General features: G+C 39.6%; 1 pseudogene; it reads right to left on the minus strand.

Annotated features, from left to right (window-relative positions):
- Positions 1-2,010: 2,010 nt before the first annotated feature.
- On the minus strand, positions 2,011-2,724 carry LOC130027650 (40S ribosomal protein S8-like; annotated as a pseudogene).
- Between the last annotated feature and the right edge of the window lie 7,652 nt (positions 2,725-10,376).

The raw sequence follows: 10,376 nt of genomic DNA on the forward strand, positions 1-10,376 counted from the left end.
AATTTCATGACTTCATCTCTCCTAACAGCTGCATAGTATTCCATTGTGTAGATATACCAAAGTTTCTTTAGCCAGTCATCTGTTCTAGAGCACTTGGGTTGTTTCCAGATTTTGGCTATTGTGAACAGTGCTGCAATGAACATATAGGTACAGATGTTATTTCTACTGTGCTGTTTTGCAACTTCGGAATATATTCCCAGAAGTAGTATTGTGGTGTCATATGGGAGATCAATTTCTAGTTTTTGAAGGACTGTCCAGATTGTTTTCCAGAAAGGCTGAGCCACTCGACATTCCCACCAACAGTGAAAGAGTGTCCCTTTGTCCAACATCCATGCCAGCACTGGTTGCTTTTGTTCTTTTGAATGTGTGCCAGTCTCTGTGGTGTGAGATGATATCTCATTGTTGTTTTGATTTGCATCTCCCTGGTGGCTACCAATGTGGAGCATGTTTTCATGTGCCTTTTGGCCATTTGTATTTCTTTTTTGAGGAAACTTCTGTTCATTTCTTCTCCCCATTTTTTGATGGGGTTGGAGGGTTTTTTGTACAATTCTACTAGTATCTTGTATATCCTTGATATTAATCCCTTATCAGATGGGTATTGGTAAATATTCTTTCCCATTCTGTGGACTCTTTCTGTATTTTGGTCACTGTTTCTTTTGAAGTGCAGAAATTTCTTAGTTTGATGTAGTCCCATTTGTTTATGTTTGCTTTCACTTACATGGTCTATTTCACTATTTCATCCTTAAAGATGCTTTTTGCTTCAATGTCATGTAAGGTTCTGCCTACATTTTCCTCTATGTACCTTATGGATTCATGTCTGATATTCATGTCTTTAGTCCACTTTGATCTGACTTTTGTGTCTGCCATTAGACAGAGGTCAGCGTTCATTTTTTTGCAGGTAGCTATCCAGTTTACTCAGCACCACTTTTTGAAGAGGCTTTCCTAGTTCCACTTCACATTTCTTGCTCCTTTGTTAAAGGTTAAGTGGCCATATATTTGGGGGTCTGTGACAGAATATTCAATTCTGTTCCATTGGTCTGCAGGTCTTTTCTATCCCAATACCATGCTGTTTTAATTACTACTGCTTTGTAGTAGAGCTTGAAATTGGGGAGGGTGATGCCACTCATTTTCTTTTTCCCAAGGATCATCTATTCATGGTGGTTTATTGTTCCATATAAATTTCAGGAGAGTTTTGTCTATTTCTTTGGGAACTATCATGGGTATCCTGATTGAGACCACATTAAATTTGTATAGTGCTTTGGGCAGTATTGCCATTTTGATAATGTTAATCCTCCCTCTCTTTAGCAGGGGATGTGTCTCCATTTCCTGGTGTCCTCTTTTATTTCTTTTATTTTTTTTATAGAACAATCATGACAATCACGATCACGACCATCCTGTTATTCGTCAATTGCCTCGAGCAGGCCCCAGTAACGTCTCCTTCGTCCTATACCTGAGATTTTTTAGAAAGTGCCATATTCAAGGCTCTTTCAGAGTTAGGAGAATGAGACCCATCATTGTTACTGGTATTTGGCATATTGGGTACGCCACAGGGAGTTTGCCAGACTCTGCTGTGTGGATAGGTTACATTCGGTAGCCAGCCAGTTTGTCCAAAGTAGGAATGAGATAATAAGATGTTGCGCGGCCACAAATGCGGCTGCATGCTTCCGGGAGCTGGATTTTATAGTCTCTGGGTCTTGGCCGTTGATGGGATTACACGGCGCCAGGGGGCCAGTTGGTGGGTGTGACCCCTGCCTACTGGGATTTGGAGGATCTGGGTGGAGGATGCTCAACCCTGATTCGAGCAGGCTTGGAGATCTCAGCCCTAGGACCCGCATGCCTTTGTTCCTCTGCCAGTACCTTCATGCTTGTAGAGAGTGGTCTCAGCATGGTGATGGCTGGTTCTGGAGGTCTTCGGCTGCTGGAGCCCTGGTCGGGGCAGGGAGGGAAACTCAATCCACTCCCCTCCAAGGGACCCCAGTGAGGACAGCCAGGCGCGGGGGTAGGAGACTCTAGAACAATAAACAGCTTTATTACACAAGCAGAGGATTTATTTGCCTTTTCAGGCCTTGATTTTCCTCAGATAGAACTCCAGCTCCTTGCCCTCTAACACATAGCCATCTGCTCGGCCACACTGGCCTGGTCTTGAAGCCCTGCATGCAAGAAGCTTGCCCTGCTGGAACTGCTCCTCCAGGAGACTGCTGATTTTGGCATTCTTTTTCCTCTCCTCGTATTTCTTCTGAATTTTCTTCGACCACTTTTTGTTTAAAATCTCTTCTTTTCAGGAGTCAACTAGGATCCCTTCTTGCGACCAAGGGGCAGTGCATAGTGGTACTCATACCACTGCTGGTAAGGTGCGCTATCAATCAGCACGATGCAGTTCTTCACCAGGGTCTTCATGTGGACCAGCTCATTGTTGGATGCATTGTAGACAACATCAATGATCCTTGTTTTGCATGTACAACACTCTAAGGCCCAGGAGAAGTTCCCCATGTCCAACCTCAAGGTCCGGTACTTCTTGTTGCCTCTCCGAACTTAAACTGTGTGTATGCAGCACAGGTCAATATTGGTGTTGGCAGCCGGGCGTTCCAACTCATACTTCTGCTTCTTGTGGTAGGACTTTCTCTTGCCCCTGGTTTTGCGGCGCTTGTGCCAATTGTCCCTCAAGATGCCCATCACTAGGCGCTGGCTGTAAAGAGAAAAGGAAAAGGCTCACAGGCCAGTTTGTAAAATTTCCTCTTTTATTTCTTAAAGGAGTGTTTTGTAATTTTCTTTGTATAGGTCCTTCACCTCTTTGGTTAAGCTGATTCCAAGGTACTTGATTTTCTGAGGTACTATTGTGAACGGGATTTTTTTTTGTAAGGAGAGTTTTTTCTTTATTATTTTGGATAAAGTAAACATCTTCCAACCTCCACAGAAAAACTGACAATAGAGATGTTACTATTCATTTTTTAAAAGTTGAGAAAACAGAGTCTCAGAGAAAAACTCCAGTATCAGACTGTCTTCCTGTGATTAGATTTTACTGGTGGTCTTGAAAGCAATATTTTGTTCAATGATTAGTGCTATAAGGATACAATAAGCATTAGAACTCCTTGATTAGTATACCTGGTTTTTATTTCTGGCTAGAGATGTGAGGAAACCAACCTGAATTAGCTGTAAATTTGAAATCCAGCATATTTGGGATTTTTTTTTAAATATCTCTTTCTTCTCTTTCGTTATTTGAATAATAAGAAAGCCATGGACTTTTGGGTGTTGATTTTGTAGCCTGCCACTTTACCATATTGACCTGTTGTTTCTAGGAGCTTTTCTGTAGAGTCTTTATGGTTTTCTAAGTATAGTATCATATCATCTGCAAATAGTGATAGCTTGACCTCTTCCTTTCCTATCTTTATGCCCTTGATATCTTTTACTTGCCTAACTGCTATGGCCAGGACTTCCAGTACTATATTGAATAGGAGTGGAGAAAGTGAGCAACCTTGTCTTGTGTCAGCCTTAGAGGGAAGGCTTTTAGTTTTTCCCCATTGAGAATGATAGTTGCCATGGGCTGTGGTAGATGACTTTGACTCTATTGATGAAAGTTCCTTCGATGCCCATTTTACTGAGAGTTTTCATCATAAACGGGTGCTAGATCTTGTCAAATACTTTCTCTGCCATCTATTGATACGATCATATGGATTTTATCTTTTTGTTTATTGATATGGTGAATTATGTTGATTGACTTGCGAATGTTAAACCATCCTTGCGTCCCTGAGATGAATCCTACCTGGTCATGGTGTATGATCTTTTGATGAGGTGTTGGACTCTATTTGGTAATATTTTGTTGGAGATCCTTGCATCTGTGTTCATCAGGGATATCAGCCTGTAATTCTTTTTCTTTGTGGTATCTCTGTCTGCTTTTGTTATCAAGGTGATAGTTGCTTCATAGAAACTGTTTGGAAGTGTTTTGGGTACTTCAATTTCATGGAAAAGCTTAAAGAGGATTGGGAGCAAGTCCTCTTTAAAGATTTGGAAGAATTCACTAGTGAATCCATCTGGGCAAGTTACGCTTTTTAGTCTTGCCTCGTGCATTCCTTCCCTGCACCAACAGCCCCTTCTCACGTCACACACACTAGCATAATGCCAAATGTGCATTTCCTGCCTGTTCATGGGCATGTTCCTTTCTCTGAGTGGGCATCTTTCCCTCATTAATTATCTTAATCATGTGGAGCACATAGTAGATGTTGATAGATCTAGAAAAAAATGAAAGCAAGAGCCAAGAGACCCTACACATTTTTTAAAAGTATTTATAGGCAAATCTTTAAACTGAACTACTCTAAAAAGATTGTTTTAAAGGGAGCTTTTCATAGAGGTAGATCACAAAACCTATGAAATCACACAAAACTAGGTTTTTAGATGATTACTTTTTAACTCAGAGATATCCATATTACAACAACTTGTTGCTACAATAAAACTTACAGCCTACGGAGAAAATTTATAAATAAGAAATTTTATGGCACTGGTACAAAAAAACATATGTTAACTATGAATAAGTCTGTATTTTTATTTCTCAGTATTTTATTGCCTTTGCCAGGCTGTCAACTAACTATATAAATTTCAAACATTAAGAGGTACAAATCAACTCACTAAAATATCTGTCAGAGCTTTCTGCATTAATCAAATATGATGTATTGTAACCTGCAAGGAAAAAATATTTGTGACAGAAACTCAAATATAACTGAATAAACATAATATTAAAAAGCTTGAGTTTGAATTATTAGTTAAGCTTAAATGAAGAGAAAGGGTGTCGAAATGTAAAATCTCTGTTATACTTTCATATGACTGTGTATTATAAATTTTCTACATATTGTAGAAAATTAAACTGTGTTACAATAAAGTTCTACTGCAATTGGACACATTCGAATTATATTAAATATATGATTCAGTCTATTTTTGTTGCTTTGAACAATAGTTTTAAATTCAACACTTTAAACTTCCTTAAAATTTTGACTAACAAAAGAATAATTCCTCAATTTGAATAGGTTCTCTCTGTAGCTGAGAGAACATTCTTCATACCTGAAGCTTACACCTTGTTCTGCCCTCAGGAGCCTCTACTGACTGGGCTCAATGGGCCATATGTGGCACTGGGAATCGAACCTAAGTCAGTCATGTGCAAGACAAGTGTCATCTCTGTGGACCCTCCAATAATATTCTTTTTTGGTTTGGTTTTGTTTGGGGAGTCACACCTGGTATTGCTTAGGGTTTACTCTTAGCTCTTTGCTCAGGGATCACTCCTGGCTGGCTTAGGGGACTGGCTGGAGTACCAGAGATCAAACCCTGGCAAGTACCTGTCCACTGGACTATTGCTCCTATTTTTTTGAAACTTTATTTAAACACCATGATTTCATTAACATTCTTTAAAAAAATAAAAGAAAGGAAAATACTATCTCAGCCCTTCTGACTATTCTGGCCAATTTATCAGCTATGAAATAAAAGTAAGATATAAGGAGGGAATAAAGTACCATTATTTTTATCAATGTAATTGTACTCTTAGAAAAACAGTAAAAATACCTTAGAATAATTAAAAGTTTCACAAACCTGGGGGGAAAATATGAAAAATGAACTACCATTTAAAATATAGAATGTTAAAAATGCAAACATCTAAGATTGTGTTTTATATTTTTATATAATTGGCATATAAATTATATTATGTTCACATTTATGAAAACATAATAAAAGGTAAAGGCCCTCCCGTTGATCGTCGATTTGCTCGAGCGGGCCCAGTAACGTCTCCATTGGAGACTTTGTTGTTACTGTGTCTGGCATATCGAATACTCTCGGTAGCTTGCCGGGCTCTCCGAGAGGGGCGGAGGAATCGAACTCGGGTCGGCCATGTTGGCCGCTTGTAAGGCGAACACTCTACCCGCTGTGCTATGAAAACATAATACACAAGATAAATTTTTTAAAAATGATTTCACTGCACGAAAGTCTGCTCAGTATAAAGCTGCCAGTGTACTGCAAGTTGGTTTATCTGGCTAAATTACTGTAATGGAAAAAGAACCTGTCTTGAATGGGGTTGATTGAACTATCTTAGATTTATTTCCTACACCAGTTACTTAGAAATTATGTCTCTCGCTCTATTCTAGTTCCTTAAAATTTCACTTTGGGGCTACACCTGGTGTACTCAGGGGTTACTCCTAGCTCTGGATCATACCTGGCGGTGCTTGAGACCATATGTGCTGCCAGGAATCGAACCTGATCCAGCTGCATATAAGACAAGTGATCTACCTATACTTTCTCTCTAGTCCTATAATTTTCCTTAAATTTTAAACAAAAAAATTTTTTTCTTTCAATATCATGCTTTATTTTGCAACCTCTGCCCAAATATGGTTCATTTTCAGTCCTCACCTCTATTCACCAAGTATTTCCAGGTTCATCTGAAAGCAAATGCAATTTTAGATCTATGTTGATATTTTTCTTAGAAAATTTTTGAATGAGTTTGCCATGATCTTCTCAGTCAATTTATTCAAAAGTTATTAAGAATTTTAAGTGCTCTTCAAGCCTATGTTCTGCCTTGAAAAGATTTCACTTGCTTATCTATTTCTTTGCTTGCTTGTTTAAACTCTGGAGAGCCCCATGTTCTCTCTTGAACATGTTTTTCTTCTAGTTATCTCTCCTCGTGTCTTTCTAAGCAAGTTTCATTCAATAAAAACTGTCTTAGACGGTAGTGATAGTATAGCGGGTAGGGGGTTTGCCTTGCATGTGGCCAATTTGGATTCAGTCCCCAGGCATCCCATATGGTCTCCTGAGCACCGCCAGGAGTTATTCCTGAGTGCAAAGCCAGGAGTAACCTCTGAGCATGCTGGGCATGACCCCAAAAGCCAAAAACAAAAAAACAAAACAAAAACAAAGAAAACAGTCTTGCTTCACTAATAAGAAAAAATTATCTTACTTGTGTCTTTATTCAACATTGGTTTTGTAAAACACACAGAGAAACATTCTTCTTGTCTTCCCCACTGTTCCTGTTCTCCATTCTACTTCTTTTTTTTCCCTTTATTTTATTTTATTTTTTTTTAAATTGTAGATTTACAATTTTTTGTGCTTTGGTTTCAATCACACAATGATCAGATACCCATCCCTCCACCAGTGCCCATCTTCCACCACCATGGATAATATCCCTCCCACCCCCATCCCCCCATCCCCCCTGTCTCTGTGGCAGGGCAATCCCCTGTGTTCTCTCTCTCCTTTTGGGTGTTGTGGTCTGCAAAAGAGGCATTGAGTGGCAAATATGTTCAGTCCATAGTCTACTTTCGACATGCATCTCCCCTCCTAGGAGGATCCTCCAAACATCCTTTATTTGGTGCTCCCTTCTCTATATGAACTGCCCTTTCCTCTAGGATACACGGCTGGCCTCTAAGTTATGGAGTAATCCTCCTGGTGCTGATCTCAGCTATTCTTGGGTATTAATCTCATACTTTGTTACTTTATATCCCCCAGATGAATGCAATCTTTCTATGTCTATCCCTCTCTTTCTGACTCATTTCGCTTAGCATGATACTTTCCATATTGTACCACTTGTATGTAAATTTCATGACTTCATCTTTTCTAACAGCTACATAGTACTCCATTGTGTAGATGTACCGAAGTTTCTTTAACCAGTCATCTGTTCTTGGGCATTCAGGTTTCTTCCAGTTTCTGGCTATTGTAAAGAGTGCTGCAATGAACAAACAAGTGCAGATGTCACTTCGACTATACATTTTTGCCTCTCTGGGATATATTCCCAGGAGTGGTATTGCTGGGTCAAATGGGAGCTCAATTTCTAATTTTTTGAGAATCGTCCATATTGTTTTCCAGAAGGGCTGAGCCAGTGGACATTCCCACCAACAGTGAAGGAGTGTCCCTTTCTCGCCACATCCACGCCAGCATCGGTTGCTTTTGTTCTTTTGAATGTGGGCCAGTCTCTGAGGTGTGAGATGGTATCTCATTGTGGTTTTGATCTGCATCTCCCTGATGATTAATGATGTAGAGCATTTTCTCATGTGCTTTTTTGCCATTCGGATTTCTTCTTTGAGAAAGTTTCTGTTCATTTCATTGCCCCATTTTTGGATGGGGTTGGATGTTTTCTTCTTGTGGAGTTTAACCAGTATTTTGTATATCCTGGATATCAACCCCTTGTCAGATGTGTATTCGGTGAATATCCTTTCCCATTCTGTAGACTGTCTTTGTATTTTGGTCACTGTTTCTTTGGAGGTGCAGAAGCTTCTTAGTTTAAGATAGTCCCATTTATCTATCTCTGTTTTCACTTGCTCGGCCAGTGGCGTGGCATCTTTGAAGATACCATTAGCTTCAATGTCATGGAGGGTTTTGCCAACTTTATCTTCAATGTACCTTATGGTTGCTGGTCTGATGTTGAGGTCTTTAATCCATTTTGATCTTACTTTTGTACATGGTGTTAGGCAGAGTTCTGAGCCTATTTTTTTGCATGTAGCCGTCCAGTGATGCCAACACAATTTATTAAAGAGGCTTTCCTTACTCCACTTCACATTACTTGCACCTTTATCAAAGATTAGATGAGCATATGATTGAGGAGAGATGTCAGTGTATTCAACCCTGTTCCATTGGTCTGCAGTTCTGCCTTTGTTCCAGTACCATGCTGTTTTAATTATTACTGCTTTGTAGTACAGTTTGAAGTTCGGGAGGTTGATTCCTCCCATTTTCTTTTTCCCAAGAATTGCTTCAGCTATTCGTGGGGGCTTATTGTTCCATATAAATTTCAAGAGTGTTTGCTCCATTTCTTTGAAGAATGTCATGGGTATCCTTATAGGGATTGCATTGAATTTATACAATGCTTTCGGTAGTATTGCCATTTTGACAATGTTAAGTCTCCCGACCCATGAGCAGGGGATATCTTTCCATTTCCTCATGTCCTCTTTTATTTCCTGAAGTAGCGTTTTGTAGTTTTCTTTGTACAGGTCCTTTACTTCCTTAGTTAAGCTGATTCCTAGGTACTTGATTTTCTGGGGCACAATTGTGAATGGGATTGTTTTTTTCATATTGCTTTCTTCTCTCTCACTGTTTGCGTATAGGAAAGCCATGGACTTTTGGGTATTGATTTTATAACCTGCAACTTTACTATACGAGTCTATTGTTTCTAGGAGTTTTTTGGTGGAAGTTATTGGGTTCTCTAAGTAGAGTATCATATCATCTGCGAATAGTGAGAGCTTGATTTCTTCCTTTCCTACCTGAATGCCCTTAATATCTTTTTCCTGCCTAATCGCTATTGCAAGTACTTCCAGTACTATATTGAACAGCAGTGGAGAGAGTGGGCATCCCTGTCTCGTCCCTGATCTTAGAGGGAAGGCTCTCAGTTTTTCCCCATTGAGGATGATGCTTGCTGTAGGCTTGTGGTAGATGGCTTTAATTATGTTGAGGAAGGTCCCCTCTATACCCATTTTGGCTAGGGTTTTCATCATAAAGGGGTGCTGGATCTTATCAAATGCTTTCTCTGCATCTATTGATATGATCATATGCTTTTTATCTTTTCTTTTGTTGATATGGTGGATTATGTTGATTGATTTCCGAATGTTAAACCATCCTTGCATCCCTGGGATGAATCCTACTTGGTCATGGTGTATGATCTTTTTGATGAGTAGTTGGATTCTATTTGCTAGTAGTTTGTTGAGGATCTTTGCATCTGTGTTCATCAGGGATATCGGCCTGTAATTCTCTTTCTTTGTGGTATCTCTGTCTGCTTTTGATATCAGTGTGATATTTGCTTCGTAGAAACTGTTCGGAAGTGTTTTTGATATTTCAATTTCGTGGAAAAGCTTAAAGAGCATCGGGAGTAAGTCCTCTTTAAAGATTTGGAAGAATTCACTAGTGAATCCATCCGGGCCAGGACTTTTGTGCTTGGGGAGACTTTTTATTACCATTTCAATTTCCTTGATGGTGATAGGTCTGTTCAGGTATTCCAGGTCTTCTTGGTTCAGCCTTGGGAGTCTGTAGGAGTCTAGGAATTTATCCATTTCCTCGAGGTTTTGATGTTCCGTGGCATAAAACTTCTCAAAGTACTCCCTGAGGATCCTCTGAATTTCTGTGGTTTCTGTTGTAATGACCCCCTTTTCATTTCTGATTCGGTTTATTGGGGTTTTCTCTCTCCCTTTCTTTGTGAGTTTTGCTAGAGGCTTATCGATCTTGTTAATTTTCTCGAAGAACCAGCTTTTGGTTTCATTGATCTTTCGGATTGTTTTTTGGGTTTCCATCTCGTTAATCTCTGCTCTGAGTTTTATTATTTCCTTTCTCCTGTTCGGGTTGTGCTCCTTTTTTTGGTCCTTCTCCAAGCTCTTAAGCTGTGAGGTTAGGTTACTTATGTGTGCTCGCCCCTCCTTCCTGAGGAATGCTTG

The sequence above is a fragment of the Sorex fumeus genome, unplaced genomic scaffold (assembly GCF_029834395.1).
Source record: "Sorex fumeus unplaced genomic scaffold, SorFum_2.1 ptg000037l, whole genome shotgun sequence".
In the NCBI taxonomy this organism is placed as follows: domain Eukaryota; kingdom Metazoa; phylum Chordata; class Mammalia; order Eulipotyphla; family Soricidae; genus Sorex; species Sorex fumeus.